Source organism: Carassius carassius, chromosome 31 (genome assembly GCF_963082965.1).
Source record: "Carassius carassius chromosome 31, fCarCar2.1, whole genome shotgun sequence".
NCBI lineage: Eukaryota > Metazoa > Chordata > Actinopteri > Cypriniformes > Cyprinidae > Carassius > Carassius carassius.
In genome coordinates, this window is record NC_081785.1 from 20,272,726 (window position 1) to 20,294,390 (window position 21,665).

The window sequence follows — 21,665 nt, forward strand, 5'->3', positions numbered from 1 at the left end:
GGTGTCCACTAGTGGTCTCACTTCCCCTTAGGCACCTCACCGAAGGCACTACAATTCCCACAAAGCCTTGTCCCTTCATCACAATAATTGCACTCCTGTTAAATGCACCAGGTGCCTTCACTTATTAGTCATTAGCCTCCCTATATTAACCAGTCTTTTCCTGTTGTCTGCATGGAGTCCTTTCCTTCCGTTACCCAGTCTTTTCGTCTAACGAGTTCCTTGTATTCCGAGTTCCTGTTCCTGTTCCCTTTCCTGTTCCTTCTTTGTTTGCTTGTTTGGATAGATTTCTGGTTTTGACCCTGGCTTGTTTACTTCTCTTTGGATTACCCTAATAAACCCTACTGCAATTGGATCTCTCGTTCCCTGTGTTTCACTGGGTCTCCGATCGTCACAGAAGGACTCCATCATGCTAAGATCCAGCGGTATGTTTTTTGATGTTTCTTCCCCAGCCACCGAGCGGGAGAGAAAGAGTTGTTTGGAGGGAAACCCGCCTGGTCGTTTTTCGTGGGACCCGTGGAGGTCGCAGAGGAGTGAGTGGTCGAGAGGAGGTCCGGCATCGCTCTCCACTATGGCCCCCCTTCGACCCTGGGCTCGTGAGGGACGGATCGGAGCCGCAGTCTCGCCATTGCGGACGGAGAGGGGAGAGGAGGCGCACGTCTGCCGAGCCAGCGTTTGGATAGATTTCTTGTTTTGACCCTGGCTTGTTTACCTCTCTTTGGATTACCCTAATAAACCCTACTGCAATTGGATCTCTCGTTCCCTGTGTTTCACTGGGTCTCCGATCGTCACACACGTGCGTTTCCCAAAAATGCACTTAACACAATTGCACGTAGCTGTGCATTAAGTGCTACTTAGGAGTCGCTATCCGTTTGTCAAGTGCTGAAATGTTGCCTTATAGAATGGCCCTTAATTATAGTAAATGATCATTTATTGATGTTAACCTAATGCTGCGTTACAGACAGACAACCTGGATATGTCCCGCCCCTCCCGCTGGAAAGCCAATCATCTGCTTTTAACAGTCAAGCCGGGAAACATTTAAGCCTATCATCTGATTCCACTGACGCATGCGCACAGTTGAGGTTTTGCAACAGCAGAGAAATTTAACAATTCAAAATATTGTACTGTACACTGATAAAACAAATGACATTGAGCATTTGTTTAAATGCTTGGCACAACACTGTCATTCTGTATAGAGACATAAATGAAGTTGGTGGTATTTTGGGGAAGTCATCAAACTTTTACAGCGATTTTTATCATATTTTACTGCTGTTTCTATACACTGGCATTCTGGATAGAGACATTAATTAAGTTGGTGTCGTGAACCCTTGCGCGTGCGTAAAAGTATAACCTATGGGGAAAAGGGCATTTTAAACCTTATTTTGGGGCTAAGTCATCAAACTTTTTCAGCTATTTTTATCATATTTTACTACTGTTTCTATACATGCAGTTTTTATATCCCAGTGACCAGTGAAAGTGCAGTTCTGACTCTCTATTCTCCATTCATTTACATAGGAGCCCGTTCTTGTTAGTTCGAAATAGTCAGGGGGGCAGGGTTTCATATTTTATTGAAGCTTCCACGGGCGCCGCCATTAGCTAACGGACCCCCACCTGCTGTTAGCATTCCATTGACTCCCATTCATTTTGGCGTCACTTTGACAGCGAATAACTTTACATCTGAGGCGTTTAAACACTCCATTTGTCCATTCAATATTTCTAAAGAAACATGAAAATGTATCAATTGTGGGGTTAACCCCTTAATCCACCTTAATCCGCCCCTGGTCATAACCTGCGACTCTCTGTCGCACAGTAGAGAAATTACCGTATGGACAGGAGGAGAAGCTCGCAGGCAATCGAGTTTACGGTCTATGAGGCTATCGGGGGGGACGTGGAGGTATAAAGTCAAGGGAGAAGCCCATAGAGATTTCATAAAAGGAACTATTCTGACGATGCTTTTCATACTTTCCTGGACCTTGACACTTATTTATTTGGCAGTCTATGGGACAGTCTCAAGCCTCCTGGTTTCCATCCAAAATATCTTAAATTGTGTTCCGAAGATGAACAAAGATTTTACGGGTTTAGAACGACATGGGGGTATGTGATTAATGGCAAAATTTTCATTTTTGGGTGGAGTAACCCTTTCAGAAAACACATGCAAATTGAAAAAGACACCAGCAAATGAAGAAAACATCTTCATCAGTTTGACAACGCAAGTGTTGCAAATCCTCACAACACATGCAAATTAAGAAATGCAATGCAAATTGCAATGACCACAATGGAAATATTAAGGTGCTCCCAAAAAAGTGTCTGACCTGGCTGGGATTTGCTTACTGCGCAGTAGGTATTGGTCAGTGGAGTTGTTGGTGAACTGAAAGTTGAGTTTTTGATTAATTTTAACACCCTGATTGCATGATTCCTTTGGCTTTTGGCTTTATTAGCCTAAATAATCTGACAAATTACACAAGTAGCTATGAAACATTACTATATAAAATGGCTTAATTTAATATCCTCAACTAAATACCATTTCAAGGTTACTGAAAATTAATTTTCAATACTTCGTTAACTGTCAAAATCAGGTCAAAATAAATTGACAGTAAGAATGATATATATATATATATATATATATATATATATATATATATATATTGCAGTTCATGTGGACGAGTTGTACGCTTTGTCGTAGAGAATGCCCCTAGAACAACGGGTGATGACCAGGTGTCATGTCAGACTGTGCCCAGAGGTAATATTTTCTTACTGAAATCCTTATATACTGTTCTGTCCATTAAATTATAAGAACTACGTTTAGTTAATATTTTTCTGTTTTTCTGATCTGCAGTTTATTTTTGTTTTTAAAAAACCGACACTGCTGAATACGGCCCGCAATGTCTTATAGTACGACCCGCTGGATCATTTTAGACTCGGATGATTAATTTTAAAATATTTGAAATGTAAGTCACGTAAAGATTGCTTTCAGTCAATAATTTCAATACTATCTCCAGCCAGTAGAGGTCGCTATTTTCCAGCTGCTCCCCGTATTAATTTCAGCATAATAAAACGTGCACTCTGACCATAAAACAGATTTTTTTTCCAGTCAAAATTGCAAACAGATTATTATTATTATTTTTTTTTTTTTTTACCAGTTCAAGGGGATACTTATATGTTTGAATTGTCTGTTATTTAAATCGTCATATCACATCACCAGGCACAAACAATCTTGCCTCAAATTTCAAAGGTAAAATGCATTGTCAACAAAAGTTTTTTTTTCTGTTTGCACTGAACTATGTTCTTAGGGGTTTCCGCGGGTGCTTAAAAACACTTAAGTTAAATCGTTTCAATTTAAGGCCATGTAAACTCTTAAATGATACAGAAAGTCTCAATTATAATTGTTCTTAAATTTGGGGACATAAAGACAAGAATTGCAATAAAAGATTAGTATGTAGATCAAACTTCAAAAGGCTATGATTTCACCGAATAAACTGGAGAGCTGCACGTTCCAAAGTCAGGCGGCTTTGTTCTGCGGTAACGGGGCAACTGTCTGCTAGTTCCGAAAGTGAAACCTGCTGCAAACGAAACGAATTTGCTTTTTCAGTAAGCCCGTCTGCTATTTTTGCAACATATTTTTAAATGTGAAAAAGTGGATTGACAAAAAGCTAATGCATTATAAACATCTAAACAATAAAGACACTAATATATAAAATTTAATAATAATTTGTACTTTTGACTCTTCCCTCTTTTCTTAAAAATTGTTTAAAGGCTGAAATGTGAAGTGCAGGTCTTAAAAGCTCTTAAATTTTATTTTTAAAAATCCTGCAGTTAATCGGTTATTTTATGGTACTATTTGGGATAACTATTTATTCATTTATTTATTTTTAATAATCCCTTATTAACTGTCCTCTTATGTTGTTTTGAGAATGTTTTGTTGGCCAATAATAAAATATTGGACCTCTGTTCATTTGTTTGTTGCAAATTTACAGACCATGCAATTGAGATGTTTCTTTTTTGGGGTGATATTGCTGTCAACTGACAACAAAGTTTTCCTTCTGAATTAGCTTAACTGAAATAAGTTTTATAGTTAATAAAATCTTTAAAAACAAATTACATTAAATATTGCCTACTTTATTTTCCTTCGATAAAAAAGAAATTGATTAAAACGATTTAAAAGGTGTGTGAACGTGGATTAGCAATCTGGCCCCTTGGTATAAAGGAGAAAAAATGCTGGCCCTCGTAATACATTTATTTCAATCCCCTTCTGAAAAAAAAGGAAACATCCCATAATTTGTAATGTTTTTACTGGTTATAATAAAATTGTATCTGTTTGAATGGAAACTGTAATGGTGCCTGTTGGTCTCTACTATTAATGTGTCGCCTACTGTTGGTGGCCTTTGTTAAAACGACTAAATCCTACTGTCTGTAATATGTACCAAAACACACTACAGGAAACAAATATTTAATGGTTTTAATAGTTAAAAGTTGATGGTTTGTAGTGGTATTTGTAGTGGAAATCATTATAATTTCCAAAATGGTTTCTATTGTTTTTGTTAGCAAGGTCACCATGGGTTTTTTGATGTTATTTGCCATAAATGTGACAGAAATTATGTAATATTGTGAAATAGTAGCGACTGTAGTTGTGGTGGCCCTATTTGGGAGAAAATCCAGGGCCGGTATTCACTCCCAGTCCATCCCTGGTAACATTCCACAGTTAATTGCGTAAATTGTCAAATTATTTAGGTTAATACTATCCAAAAGACAAAGGAATCATGCAATCAGGGTGTTAAAATAAACAAAAACTCCACTGACCAGTAGTCATGCAATAAGCAAATCCCAGCCGCATCCAATACTTTTTTTTGGGCCCCTTGAAACATTTCCATTGTGGTCAGTGCTATTTGTAGCCCATTTCTTAATTTGCATGTGTTGTGAAGATTTGCATTGCGTTTTTTAATTTGCATGTGTTGTGAGGATTTGCAACACTTGTGTTGTCAAACTGATGAAGATGTTTTCTTCATTTGCTGGTGTTTGCTGGTGCTCTCTTGGTCACCACGCGTCACTAGCATTCGTTAATTGATCTCTTTACTGAATCAATACTTATAATATATACGAGTAAATATTTTGATTGCAAAGAGATTTGACACATCTAACTGAAGAGAACATGTTAACCTAGTGTTTATTTATTTTAATTTTATTGTTTACTGACCAAAAGAGAGAAGCACATCATAGTTAATTAAGTGGTAAGAAATTAATGTAATGTTATCCTACTTAAAGTCAAATAAATGCTATTAATTTTTAATGTCTGGAAAAAAATAACCATATTTTTAAAGCCCCCCCCCCCCCCCTTTTTTTTATTTTTTGAAGTCCTGTCATTTGGTGCCTAAAAGCGTAAAATCTGGGTTATTATATGGCACATGGTAATTATAATAAAGAATGAATAATTCTTTACAGTGTCTTATCAGAACAAGTGTCTTATCATTTATTATACTAAATAGCTTTATACAGCAGCAGTTGTCCACAACAAACAATGTTGATCTGCCGTGGTACAAGTCCTTGTGGAGATGGAAATAATACCATCTTCTCCTGTTCTGTTGTTGTCTTCTTTTGTAGGTTTAAATAATGATTTTATATTTATTTGCAGCTGTCATGGCTATAATGCCTCTCTTCTCCGAGCCGCTTCTTTTTCGGCTTTTGTCATGGTACTGCGGGTTACACTAGCAACATGCTCGTGTACACCGCATACTGGCGGTTTGCATGTGTACTGCTCATCGACGCAGAAGTATACATGAAAACTGACACATAGCCTACAGCATAAAGGCTATGGCATAGGTCCGACTCAGAGGTATGTTCTGAGAATCTTCAAATAACTTTCTGGGAACGTTCTCGAAACGCGAATAGAATGTTCCCTTTAGGTTAAAATAGACAAAACACACTTTATTCATTAATGAATCAACATTTATTCAGTGGTACTTTCTACAGCTTAGCCAAAGCATTTTGAACATTACACCTTTTTTGAACCATGTGGTGTGTTACCAAGTAATGAGCACATAAAACTGAACACATCAATTCATAGATTACACAATATAATCAAATGAATAAGTTGTGAGTGAATAAGTGTCACACTGAGAATGGGTATATTTAAATAATAATGTTATCAGTGACTATAACCATTAAAAATTATCAGTACCCTTATTGATATAACTCCCCATAATTTGATGAAAAAAAATTAAGACAAAAAGAAATCACTTGCTACAAATGTCTGGTGGTTATGTGGTTTTTTGTTTTTAATTGCTAACAAGCATTTACCAATACTTAAAGTACTTTTTCTAAACTCTTAACCCAGCAACACACCTACTTCACACAATTAGCCAAATAGTTTTCTGACCAAAACCACATTTTGTTAAATATCACACCTTATATTGTCTCTTGCTATGCACCTTGGATAGAAACGCTTAGCATGCCTTATCCACCCCTGGCAGTCTTCAGCTGAGATGTCTCTGCAGCCAGCCTCCAATGCATCCAGGAGGGACATTTGATCATGTGGTTGATGATCATAGACTTTCCACCTCCAGGCAGAAAAAAAATCCTTAATGGGATTGAGGAAAAGTGAGTATGGAGGAAGAAAAGGGGAAATAATTATTTAATGGGCTGCAAGCCAATTTGTGATTGCATGTAAATGGTGGAATGCTACATTGTCCCATGCAATCACAAATGTCCTCATGTTTCCTCCCACTTGTTCCCTTTTTGCTTCTGGCAGCAGTTGTTGGTTGAGTTCATCTAAATCAAAAGAAGACTCTCTGTGTTGTAGGGCAGTGGTTCCCAAACTTTTCCATTCTACGACCCACCTAGACAAGTGTAATCTATTTCACGACCCACCAAAATATATATATATAAAAAAAAATAAGAAAACGATTGACATTACTTTAAGCCTAATCTTAAAAGTTTGATGACAGAAATTAAGTATTTAATAAAAATAAAAAATTTTCACTACTAATATTTCAGTTTTAATTTTTGTTTACAGACGTTAAAATATGTAGTGTCCATAAAAACGTGAAGCAGGCTCACTCTAGTGAACTGTAATCTGCGCTGCTGTGTTTTGTTGCAGAAAATACATTCATGATCTTCCGTTTGTGTCGGCGAGAACGGAGCACAATCCAACACTTATTTAGAAAAGCATGAGAAGCAAAGCAGAGCTATCTAACACAGTTTTGAGATTAAAATAATTGTGAAATTGGTAAAAAATTATAATAAACAGATGTGTCTCATTTTAAATAATAATAAAAAAAATATATTTATTTTTGTGATGGTTAAATAAATGTTCAGCAATATCTTCAAAAGACTTCTGAACTTTGGCAAATTTTTTTCTAAACAGAGATGATACATCAAGGAAATATTGCAAACTTTTGTACATTTTGTTACGTGGAAATGTTTAAATCTTGTAGTGTTACAATTAATCCTGCATTTGTGCCCTGCTTATGGAATTACATTTGTTTCAATAATAATGAACGAAACTTTATAAAACTGAACGTAACTTTTTCAGAAACTATCAAAAATATGCCATTACAAAAGAAGAAAAACACTATGAAAATGAAAAAAAATTAACTCAGTCGCACAAATTTAACAGGCTCTTCAAATATGCTTCATTCTTTGTTAATGTTTTTCAAAGATTCGTTTTCGCTAATCGTGGATTCTGAATTCATTGCTACAGATTTCGCTTACGTTTCGCAGTTTTTCGTTTGGTGTTTTGACACAAACATCTCATGGGGGTGGTGTTAACAGTGATCTACTCTGATTGGATAGTGAGCTTTTGATGGACAGGTGCTCTCTGACCGGGAAGTACAGACGCCACCCAGTGGCCTCTCTCGTCCTTCACTGTCGTCGCTCCTCTTTTGTATACTTCCTATCTCCTCCGGGGTTCTCGAGACCGGTGAGTGTTGCAGGTGTCGCTCATTTCCCAATCACTCCACGGCTCTCGGCCCCGCCCCACTCGTCACATTCGTGCAGCCCTAGACTGAACTGTGTGAGTGTGTGTGTGTGTTTTTATTGAAACGCAAATTTAGCTGCAGCCAAGTGACTTTGTGTGACCCACCTTGTTCCATTCTGTGACCCACAAGTGGGTCGCGACCCACAGTTTGAAAACCCCTGTTGTAGGGAACAATCTGGCTTTTCTTCATGACAAAACCAGCACTTGACATTGCAGCACACATTGTGATATTTGCTCCACTCTGATCTGGAACATGAGCTGTGACCCTTTTTCCAATTAGGTTTCTTCCTCGTCTACAAGTTTTTGCTGGGTTGAATCCTGCCTCATCCACATACTGTAAATGAATTCATGTGGTGTCTGATGAGCCTCCAACTCCAACTTGGGGAAGTCGTGGCTTAGTGGTTAGAGAGTTTGACTCCTAACCCTAAGGTTGTGGGTTTGAGACTCGGGCTGACAATACCACAACTGAGGTGCCTTTGAGCAAGCCACTGAACCCCCAACTCCCCAGGCGCTGCAGCATAAATGGCTGCCCACTGCTCTGGGTGTGTGTGTTCACTGCTGTGTATGTGTGTGTGTGTGTGTGTGTGTGTGTGTGTTCACTGCTGTGTGTGTGCACTTTGGATGGGTTAAATGCAGAGCACGAATTCTAAGTATGGGCCACCATACTTGGCTTTATGTCATGTCAATTTTTAACAATCTGAAAGAAATCAAACACATGATGTTTAAATGCTTTTCACTATGTGAGTATGTTTACAATAGACAATAGTGAAAGAAAGTGTAGAATAGTGTTAAAGTCACTCTAGAATCAGATATAGTGTATAGGCACTGTTTCTTTCAAAGGGAACTGTGTACAACTGTTCCATTCAAATTCGGTGTTATTCAATAATTGCAATGGTAGCCAGGCTGAGGCTTTCCACGTTCTGGAATACCAGGTTGTCCTGTACAATTCTAGCCTGAATTTCTCTGAGTTTTATTCCATTGTCAGCAGTGACCCATCTTACAATTGCAACTTAGTCTTCATTAAGCAGCTTTCTTCTTCCCCCAGAGAAGAGCAAAAATTGTACATGTTTGTACAACCAACCAACCCAGAGAGTGCCCACATGGAAAAAACCTTTATAAACATATATGTTTCAATATAGTTTTGATATAGGTTTTTAATATATGTGACATATATAAAATTGGCTGTTTTCCTATATTATATGTAAATATATGTACATATATGCACACATATATTTACACATGTGTACATATATGTACACATATATATGTGCATTCATATACCTATATAGGTACATATATGTACATACCTACACTGTAAAAAATGTACTGTAGAATTTACAGGATTTTACTGGCAAAAAAGTCGCCAATAAAATCCTGTAAAATTGATGTTAATTGCTGTAAAATGGATTACAGGAAATTACTGCAAAGCAAATTACAGTTAATTGCTGTATGTGAAATACAGTAGTTTGTAGTATTTTTTACAGTAACATTGAATTTAACTTGTAGTTTATTTTACAGCAATATTTTGTAATTTCACTTAAGTACAGTATTTACCTGGCAAAAAAGTTGCCAATAAAATCCTGTAAATATATTTTACAGCATTTATTTGTAATTTCATTATATAACAGTATTTAACTGGGAACAAAAGTTGCCAATAGAATCCTGTAAATACCCCTAAATACAATATGATGTTGTAATAACTTAACAATGAAACTGCTTTAAAGAATAATTTTAACAGTAAACTATAAAATACTGATATAAATGCATTATCATGAGCTCTATCTATTTACAAATGAATAAAAATGAATGAAGTCAATGATGTTGCAAATAAGTATTTATTAAAACTGACAGAAAGACATTGCAAGGCTTTTACTGTTAAAATAAAAATGTCAGTCTTTCAACAGTTAAATCTTATCATAAAAATAACATAGCATCACAAATAACTACAAATACATGTTAAAAAAATATGCCATACTCAGAGTAGAACATTAACTTTCTATAAAAATGAAGGTCAATCAACAGAATTTGTATAATTTTTGTAAAAAAAAAAAATGTTTTAAAGAAAATGATTAAAATAAAATGCTGGAATCAGCATTAAATCACAAATTCTGTTGTTTGAGCTTATGTTCTATTAAATTAAGAATATTCCTGCAAAAGACAATTTAATAAATACATACTGAAAGTCCATCAACTTTCTGAGATGAGCACACACATGAGGGTTGTCCCTCTTCTTTGAGACTTTTCCACTTGTTTTGCCTCTATGTGTCCGTCTTGTATCCAGTGAGTGTTGTGATTCCAAGAAAACATCTGCAAATAAAAACAAGCAAAAGCATCAGGATAAAGTTAAGTATTGAATGAAACTAGCTCAATAAAATAAATATCAAAATGCCACTTATACAATACAATCAGCATTTACCAGTACTTAAAAGGTTACTCCACCCCAAAATGAAAATCTTGTCATTAATCACTTACCTCCATGTCGTTCCAAACCTGTAAAAGCTTCGTTCGTCTTCGGAACACAATTTAAGATATTTTGGATGCAACTGGAAGGAATTGTGACTGTCCCACTGACTGCCAAGTAAATACAACTGTCAAGGCCCAGAAAAGTATGAAAGACATCATCAGAATAGTCCATCAGTGGTTCAACCGTAACGTTATGAAGCGACGACAATACTTTTGTATGCAAAGAAAACTAAAATAACGATTTATTCAACAATTCGCCTCCTCTACGCATCAGTGTAGCGCCATTTTGGCGAGTATCTGTTGAACTGTGTCAGCTGGGTCACATGGACAGGCTTTCTATGTTAATTTATGCTTTGATTTGAACGAAAACAAAAATACCAGCTTTGTTGAATAAAGTTGTTCTTTTTGTTTTCTTTGCATACAAAAAGTATTCTCGTAGCTTTGTAAAATTACAGTTGAACCACTGATGGCAGATGGACTATTCTGACGATGCTTTTCATACTTTTCTGGGCTTAGACATTGTTAATTGTTTGGCTGTGGGACAGACGCAAGCCTCCCGGTTCTCATTCAAAATATCTTAAATTGTGTTCTGAAGACAAACATAGCTTTTACGGGTTTTAAATGACATTAATCACTGTTAATCACGTTAACAGTGATTGACTAAATTGTCATTATGGGGTGGAGTAACCCCAAATGAAATTACTTAAGTAAAACTTGTTACCTTTAAAAAAAAATCAAGTGTGCAAATGATGCCTGCTCCCGGGATGCCAGACTGAAGTTGTAATAAGACTCCAAATCCAGCTACAAGTTGAGGTATGAATTCACAACCATCTGACCCTCAAATAGTCAAAAGCCACTGGGTGGACCTGAAATTAAGAAATATAAGCAATAATGTAACCTACAATGTAGTATTTCAATATAAAATGTAATCGAACTTACAAGTTTATCAAATTATTTAAAGAATTAATACATTACCTAATAAAATCAGCTTCAGATTCTTGAAGCATCAAACATTTCTCCACATCAGCTGCTATTATTTGCACCTACAAGAAATAAAGAAAATAATCTTGTGATTTCTTTAAAGCATTTACATAAATGAGACCAAAATTAACACTCAAAAAAGGCATATATTTTAGAATAAACAACCTATTATAAATTATAATATTACATTGTAGAACTGTACCACCAATCAAATTAAATAATTTACAGTGCAAAATTACAACTGTGTAATGACATTAATGTTTTAAATTAATTTTTGAAAATACAATTAATAAATGTTGGAAAAATGCAATGATACTTTTTAAACGTGAAACTAAACCGCCATTAGGTGGCAGCAAATAACTTAATGAGTGAATCAACTGAGTCATTCATTGAACCGATCCGTTCAAAAAGCTGAATCATTCAGCAAAAACACCGCTTAGTTTTTGTTTGAGGATGAGCAAAATAGTTTTGCTTTGGTCTTTGTTTGGAACTATTTTCTTTGGTGAAATAGAACAACAGTTAATATTGTGTCTAAAAGAAGTAAGTGACTTGTTAACTAATTGTTTATTAAACTATGTATTTGCAATCGTGATACTCACGAAAACAGCTCACTTGTGTGCTACTTATATATCATATGTTATAAATAAACTCAACAGTTGAACATTTACCTCATGTATTTTCCGGGAGTTTATGTGTGCCGTTAAGCTTGTTTTGATGTTGAATGAAACGTTAATATAATAAGAATCAGTCTCGCGTTTCGATGCTTCCTCAGTCTTTTTTTCTGTTGTTGTTTTTTTTTATCAGTCTAACTTGTTCAGTCGTATGGAGGATTTATTTGGTCAGATTATAAACTAAAAGTCTAAAACTAAAAGCCTTAAACCAAATCTAAAAATCTAAATTTGAAACTTAAAGTCCAAGTCGAAAATTAATTTGGTATTTAGGATAGGGCATTTTGTATTTAGGGTTGGGCATTTGGTCATTTAGCCATTTTGGATTTAGGATTGGGCATTTAGGATTGGGCATTTAATCATTTAGCCATTTAGGATTGGGGATTTGGGGATTTAGGATTGGGCATTTGAGGTTTGAGGAGTGTATGCAAATTAGGAGGCGTGGCCCAAATACTGGAGGCTGGGTTTGAAATGGCTGGGGTGCAGAGGCACCTTATGGACAGCAGAGGGAGCTCCCAGTGCTAAGGAGCACACTGTAATGAAAGTAATGTAATTGTAATGTAATTCTGTTTCTGTAATGAAACCGAGCGGCTTGAGCGAGGACTGTGTGGTAACTTCAACTTAATGACAGCTCTGTAACATTTGTGGCCTCAAACACAAAGTCACCAGTGAAAGGAGTGATATCGGTCTGACTACGAGAAAGCAGCAGACAGTGCAGCAGGTAAGATGCTAACATTAGCTACTAGTTATATAAGCTGAAATAGCTAACATGCTTTAGTAGGGTATTATTATATTGGGACATGCTGTTTTGTTTTTTTAAACTGCAGTTAACCCCTCTGACATTAGTAGATACACTCCTTTCACATTGCCACTAGTTGGTCTTGTTTCTGATTTTTTAATTTATTTTTTGCTATATAGCCCAGGGGTCTCCAACCTTTTTGTGAGTGAGGGCTCCCTGAAGGGATAAAATAGTCTTGAGGGCTACTTGTTTGATATAGGCACACACACACACACACACACACAGTTTCAAGTTTTGAAAAATACAACAACAAACAGTAATATTGTTAAATATTATGACTATTGAATATATAATTACAGTATATACCCGAATATAAGACAAGTTTTTTTGTCCTAAAAATAGGTGTTTTTGTCCTAGAAAATGGGGGGTCGTCTTATATTGGCGATATAGACAAAATCACGGGGGGAAAGGGAGAAAGAACGGCATAAATATGAAATAGTGACTGAATGATATACTCAGGACCGGCCCTGACCAATTTGCTGCCCTAGGCAAGATTTTACCTGGCGCCCCATGATTTCTAAAGGATCATGTGATAGACCGGATGTCACATGTGACACTGAAGAATGGAGTAATGACGCTGAAAATTCAGCTTTGCATCACAGAAATAAATGATAATTTAAAGTATAATAAATTGAAAACAAATTATTTTAAATTGTAATAATATATCACAATATTACATTTTTTTCTGTATTTTTGATCAAATAAATGCAGGCTTGATGAGCAGAAGAAACTTCTTTCAAAAACATTAAAAATAGTAATGTTTCCAAACTTTTGGCCTGTACTGTGTCCCCCCAAAACTGCACAACTGTAGAGTAAAACATTAATAAAAAAGTGATAATAAAAAATGTGTCTTAAAACTGACATGATTGTACAAAATCACAGTCTGGGGACTCAGAACTCAGAACAACTGCTAACATTAAGTTTAAGGTAAAAATAACTGCCATGAAATTATATTATCTTACTCCTATGCAATAAATTGTTCTTTCACTACATCTCTTTACCTCTGTCTTTATCCTCTTCTCTTCTTTCGCAGACTATGCTCATTTATAATGTGTCATGTAAATTCGGCCTTCCGTCACAATCAGGAAACTTTCACCGTGTTTAGAACTGGCGCGAGCTGCCAGGCCCGTTTCTACGAGCTGTGTGTTAACAAAAGCAGTGCTGTCTACATTGGATGCGGCGTCGGGCACGCTACACAACAAATTACCAACAACTGATCGTGCGCGCGCTCTGTTTCTGACGCACTTCAAGCACTCGATGGGCGGGGGAAGATTGAAGTGCCGGACTTTTTTTTTTTTTTTTTTGCTTTATTTGGTAGTATTTCGAATTATTTTTTTAAATAATAGGCTACTATTTAAAAACCATTATGTAAAAAAAAAAAAGAAAAGAAAAGAAAAAATTCACTCGTTCACTCATTCTGGCGCCCAGTATGGATGAGTGGCGCCCTTAGCATTTGCCTATACCTCCTATGCCGCGGGCCGGCCCTGGACATACTTTACATACTTGCATGTAAAATTAGAAAAGCAACATAATATCTGTGTTTAACTAAATTAAAACGCTGCTCCTCTGCCGCGCGATACGCAGAGAGAACAAGAGAGGTGCGCGCACGAGACGCAGAGCGAGCGAGAGACAGAGAGGTGCACGCGCGCGAGACGAAGAGCGAGCGAGCGAGAGAAAGAGAGAGAGAGGTGCGCGCACGAGATGCAGAGAGAGAGAGAGAGAGAGATAGAGAGACGTGCAGATTCTAAATATTTTAAATTATTGAATTATTTTATGTTTTAATGGTATATGAAATGTCACCAATAGTTATTTTCTCATTTTATAACATTATCATAAAAAAAATGAAAGATTACAATTCAGGCTATTTATGGAACGTGCTCGGCGGGCGACTCAGAGACTCCACGCGGGCTACCAGGTGCCCGCGGGCACCATGTTGGAGACCACTGATATAGCCTATATATATTTTATAAAGATTGTGAGAGAAAAGAAATTAGGCTTGTTTGACTTGAACCGGCGCTGCACACTGCAAGACTGATCGGTTTATGACATCAAAGTACTGCGAGAGCGATTCAAAAGCATAAGGAGCGTTTACTTTATTTGATGTCATATGTCGTGTGTGTATGTATATATGTATATGTATACACTCACCTAAAGGATTATTAGGAACACCTGTTTAATTTCTCATTAATCCAATTATCTAATCAACCAACTCCAGTCGGGCATATAAAGATGTCTTTCACTTATTATAGTAAGGCGTCACGTCAATATGGGACAGTTGAACACATATAAAAAAATGAACACATATAAACAAATGAAATTTCACATATTTTGCTGTTCGTCAGTTATTTCGACAGATAGTAGTTACTGTGACAATCGTTCGCATTGGGCTTTATGATAAAAGTTAGGTCAACACTACTTTAAATGCTCTCAATATGAAAATGTAACTTCCAAAAATAGAAAATTTGGCCTAACTATGCTATGATAGCAATTTCCAGTACGTTACTGCACAGAAGTTACCAAGACCACTTGTCTAAATGTCAGGATAGGAGGTTATTGTGACATGATATCGCTTATACATTATAAGCATATACCCAAATAAATATAAAAAGGATATGTTTCTCAAGTATATTTAAGTGAACTTACCAGGAATTATGAATAAAGCCTCTAATCTTCAATCGTTCTCACGCTGCTTCAGTCGGCTGGGTTTCAGATTTGAATGATGTGCGCGCAATCCCATAATGCCACACTACAGTAAGTTAGTAAAAAGCAGGAACTACAGTGACAACACCTGCTTCTTGTAAATGAATTACAGTTGACATGGAAATATACTGTTAACAACTGTAAAACCTTATTTGACCCATAATGCATTGCGAATTACAGCTGCATCTTGTAAAATGTTTATACAGAAAAATTCTGTAAAATTTTGCTGTAGAAACTACAGCAATTTTTTACAGTGTATATGTTCACCTATAATATGAAGAAGCAATACATGAGACCTATATTTCCTGTATATGCACATATATGCACCTCAGTTTTGCCTATATGTAGCATATATGGAATGTAATGGAAAGACTTGGTATTAATCATTAAGATTGGAATCAGCTATCTCTCAATTATCAATAATTAAAACAATTCTTATCAACTCTTTTAAGCTGCAGTTGTTGCAGAAGTAGAGGCTTTACACTATATTTAAAGTTTTGAACATTAGGTCTTCATTTCAGTCATGCTGTGTTTAAGCATTTGTATAAAAGATAAGGGTAAACTTGTGTGGAAAGAAAATGTAAGCATTTTAGAAATGCATTAATTTACAGAATATTTTGTGAAAACAACATGAATTGTGTTAATGGTATGGTCACAGCAAACAGATGTTTTGCTAATTGTGTTTAGAGTTTTGAAAATGTGACTACAGACTGGACGAAGGGATGCTAGCAATTGAACAAAAAAAAAAAAAGTAAATACTGCTTCACTACCAGAAGATGAATCTAAACAATATTACAATTACCAAAGGACCATAGTTCTTGAGCTTCTCAGAAGATAAAAGAAATCAAGAAAACAACAACAACAGAGTTAGGTGCTGGACAGCTGTGAGAGAAGAGGAAGAGTGTCTTTCTTACCCCAGCAGCAGACGCCATGCTCTTCTGAGGGAAAGACAGGAGGGTGACACTTTATTCTTGACCTTTTCATGGAGGCTTGATGCAGTGTTTTGCTGTAGAACAAGGCTCCTCCTCAGCACTTGCTCTTCTTCAGCAAAGAGTGCTGAGTCAGAGACTCCAGATTCCTTGCAAACTGGAAACTATTAAAGGTCTTGTTCTTTGTGATCCCATGTTTCAAACTTTAGTTAGTGTGTAATGTTGTTGTTAGAGTATAAATAATATCTGTAAAATTATAAAGCTCAAAGTTCAATGCCAAGCGAGATATTTTATTTAACGGAATTTGCCTAGATTGAACGGGCAGTTTGGACTACATCCCTCTATTTCCTTCATTAATGACATCACTAGAACAGATTTTTGACTAACTTCCACCCACAGGAATACACAAAAAGTGGGCGTAGTCTTTTTGCGCTCCGACGGAGAAGAGGAAGTTGCATTTGAAGAGTGTTTTTGTCGCCATGTCGCCAAAATGCTGTTATTTTCATCTCGGAAAAGTGTTTGTTTGGGCTTCCCAGGGATGCTGTACTTAGAGATCAATGGTTACAATTTATGTTTAACTTGGTTCCCGAAAATTAAAATCCACATGTAAAACTATGTGCAGCACATTTTTGCTGAGGACAGCTTCCTCAATCTGAATCAGTTTAATGCCGGATTCGCACAAAGAATATTTTTGAAAGATGGAGCAGTTCCCTCTTTGTCTGGAGAAGGCGTGGTTTATGGACCACAACCGGTAAGTGTATTCTATTATTTAAGTTGGTGCGTTTAACAGTTTCTGTAACTTATTACACAAAGGGCAATGCTGTTTAGTTTTGTTAACTAGATGATAGGGCTGTGCAAAAAATCAAATGCGATTTTCATGCGCATCTCATTAGTAAAGGCGTTCTGCGATTAGAATTACATCTCCAGCACGTGCGTTCAGATCAGGATTGCCAGGTTTTCAAAACAAATCCTGCCCACTTGCTTCTCAAAACTAGTCCAAAACTAGCCCAATCGCGTTTTTCAGGAGGGCAGCGTGCACTCAGCTGGTGTCGAATCACAACACAGGAACCGCTGGTAAGTCGTGTCTCTCAAGACACATCCAATGAGGAGATGGCGAGTCAGGTTCGTCAAATTCATTTTTGCAACATTGACTCAGAAAACATTGGTTTAACCAATTAATTAAAATATAGGCCTTGCAGTTAATGTGAAAATTCCACCTATAGGCCTACTTCTCCATTTAAAATAAATAAAAATAAGTCTGTGGCATCCATCATTCTTTTGACTTTAAAGAAAGAAAAAAAACTCTGATTGATCGATTTATGAGACATTCATTTGTATTAAATTATTCTGATTTTTTTTTGCATGCATTCAAATATTCATGTTATTTCATGCTGCAAATATTAAAGAAGAATATATTGATTCAGTGAATTAGCTCACACATTAAATAGTGTAAAAACACATTTATTGTTTGATGCTTTATAGTAACAAAACACAAAGCTGCAATAATTGAATGGCCTGCGTGATACAAATAATGAATGGACTTGAAAACTTTAAACATATAAGCACTGGCCTAAATAAAACAGCTTGTGAATATTCACAATTCATGTAATGTTATTTACTTCAGAAAAGTCAACAATAGGGCCAAATTAAAGTTAACTGAGTTGGAGCCCATAACATTTGGAGGGGCCCGTACAAATATGGTCTCGGGGCTGAATCATTATGCCACTGCCTTCAACTTATTAAAGTTGTCATTGAAGTTTAAAAACAGGATATGGTGTCACACCGGGGGACAAAGTTTTCAGTGACATAATATATGAAGTTCATGTGCTTTTAGAAATATGTATGAAAAAAAAAAGATTGACAATTACTAAAATAGACACTTTTAAAATTATGCCTGACATGTTTATTAACAATTTTATGCTTTTATTTTTAATTTATAAAAGTTGTAATTTATTAAACATCCTTGAGACAGTCAAACCAGGACAATTTTGAGATTGATAATTATTCTATTAACAGAGCAGTTTTTATAACAATGGGTCCATGTAAGACGAAGAAACTTTAAATGATGACAATATTATTTAATTTTTTTATCTTGTGTAACAATGAAAATACCATGTCATGTCAACAACCCATTTAAGCAAACTTTTAAAACGAAAGAGTTTAAAATAAAAAAATTAAAGAGTTTAACGATTGCTTAAGAGAAATGTATTAAAATTCATTGAGATCAATGCTTAACGCAAAAATCTGGTTAGGGTTAAAAGCCGGATTATGAAAATTACATTAGAGAACATAATAATAATAATAATAATAGAATAATAAATTTTCTTGGCTGGCATCACAGGCCAGATTAAAATGCAAAAATAATCAAAAATAAGCGTACACACGTTGAAACAAAATCTGAGAACAGACACAAGACATGGTTCACAAGAATGAGACTAGACCTGATTTTAACACTATTTTAAGAACTCTTCTATGAAAAAACATGCCTGGAAAAAACAGGCTCCAGGTGCATTCAAAATGTTTTAACTAATGCCATCTCAGCTCTGCTTTCTGAATATGACTTATATGCAATATGCAATAACAGACAATACTCAAGCATTGTAAAATATTTAGGCACAAACTCAAATGACATCTCTTCAGACCTATAGAATTGTACTTGCAGGCTATGAGTTTTTAGAATGTTTGACCTATCTGAACTTTTTTCCACAATTGAACATAAAAAAAACATGTATTTCTTAGTCTTATTAAGTGCAACCATAGTCAAAGTAGGCTACTCTCTCAATATTCAAAGCTAATCGCAAATAGAAACCAAAATTTTCTTCAAGCATGATACAGAGCTAAGAGATGGTTATAATAACTACACATCCCATTATAGTGTGCATACTATTACATTACACTCTAGATATTGTATGCAGCCTAATTGTCATGCATCAGGGAGCTGCAGCTGCTCTGAAACTGTTGGTATTAAAAGTGTATTTGAATGTGCGTACACATCCTTTTTAGTTTAGATTTTGATTTTGCAAGGACCAGGGGTGCTGAGCACACATTGCATTTTACACAATTTGTCGTTTTTAATGAATTCATATGGAAGTACAGTTTCAAAGAATGCTCCAGCTCAGTTCCGCTGTTGCCATCTCCACCATCATCTTGCCTTAAGTCGCGGTCACACTACAGTTTGAGCATGCAAAATTTGTTTGGTCACTGCAGCGATAGTGATATGACGTCATGCTCTGCAGAGTCTTTTTTAAAAACTTAAATTCAAAACATAAACAATAATAATACACCTAAAATGTAAAAACATATAATCTACTCCACTTTCCTGCAGCCCTGCAGTTTTTAAATCTACATTCTTTTACTTCAGATAGGAGGTCATGCTTTGACGTATTGATATGCCAGTGGTCACAAGGTTTTATGTAATGCGAATTTGCAGGCCAGAAGGCATTTCTCAATGTCAAGGAAGGATCTTCGGAAGCCAGAATTTCGAGGATGCTACGTCATCAACATCTGTCGAAGGACTGTTCCGATGTCGAGGATCCTCGGAATTTCAACCAAGAACTGAGTCCTTCATTCGAAAAATATGGTAAATGGACTGCATTTATATAGCGCTTTCAACAGACCACATGGCCATCCAAAGCGCTTTACAAGTTGCCTCACATTCACCCATTCACACACTCATTCACACACCGACTGCGGTGTCAGCCATTCAAGGCGCCATCCAGCTCGTCGGGAGCAGCTGGGGTTAGGTGTCTTGCTCAAGGACACCTCGACACTTGGTCAGGTGGAGCCGGGGATTAGAGCTTAGATCGGGCCCAACAAATCAAGGCCGACCCTACCCGAGCCCGAGCACGTTGTGTCCGACCCGGCCGGCGGGTCGGGTCGGGTCGAGCCCGGGCTCGAGCAGAGAAGCTAAGCTCTACCGGGGAATGAACCACCAACCTTCCGATTTGTAGACAACCTACATGAACCACTGAGCCACTGCCGCCCCAAATCCTGTAAATATCCCAAATACAGGAAAGGATGCATATGTGTAGCCTCGCGCGCTCAAATCACCCACAATCCTATGCACGCAGCTTTGCTATCTTGTTCAAAAAATTCTAACAAATTCAATTTGGACCTGTCATTTAACAATTGTTAGCTTGGTTTCCGTCACCGGACCAGTCCTGCCAAGGAAGTATCCTTGACATCGAGAAACGGCTAGAGTTTGAACTTTGGAATGCAGAGAAATGTGTAAACTTTACGGTCTGATGCATTTGCATGCATATGCATGGAACAAAATGTGTAGTGTGACTGTGGCTTTACTCCACGTGGTGGCCACAGGGGCCCTATGCACCTGCTTATATCGCTTATTAGGTAGGGCCAGTACTGAGTGTGTGTGTAATAAATCACCCTCCGGGGGACTTTCCAGCAGTAACGAGACTGTGTTCTCATGTACCCCACGACCCTGCACAAGGAAGAGTTGAAGCAATCGAAGCGGAATACCAAACAGGTTTGGGGATTTTATTTCCACTCCCTTTTAACTCGACTGTTGGCCAAATTATTCTTGCGCCAAATCTCTCTTTGAATCTCAAAAATAGAAGAGATCAAATGGTACTATTTTCATGCTTTTAAAGCTTTTGTTGATCTCGCATTCTTTCATAAAAATTATAGGCCCTAGCCCTAGACAAGTTTTGAAAAACTTTATTTGATTATTTTTATTATTTCATTGTTATGAAACTGTGAGCTTAAGAATTTTTGCACATTTGTATTGTTCTTCTACGAATGCCCCGGAAAAATTATTTTACGCTACAATGTGCACATTGTGTAAACCTAGTCACTAAAAAGGCATGCACTGCTTCAAATCTGCTGAGAGGTTCTCCTAGCATCAGCTGGAAAATTAAAAGGAATGTTTAATCAGATTTCTATGGCAGATCATGGTATCTTAAACACTCTAAAGCCTCTCTGTCAGACATGATCACTGTAAACGATTTCTGTTGTTTTCACAGTATTATTGCTGTATTACCAGAGAAAGCTTACTGTAGAAACAGTTTACAGTAAGTTGCTGTCAATTTTATAACTTGTGCAGTATTATTGCTGTATTTCCAGCTTTGTCTTACTGTAGAAACTATTTACAGAACAGTTGCTGTCAATTTATGCTATTCTTTGAAAAAAACAATAGAGTG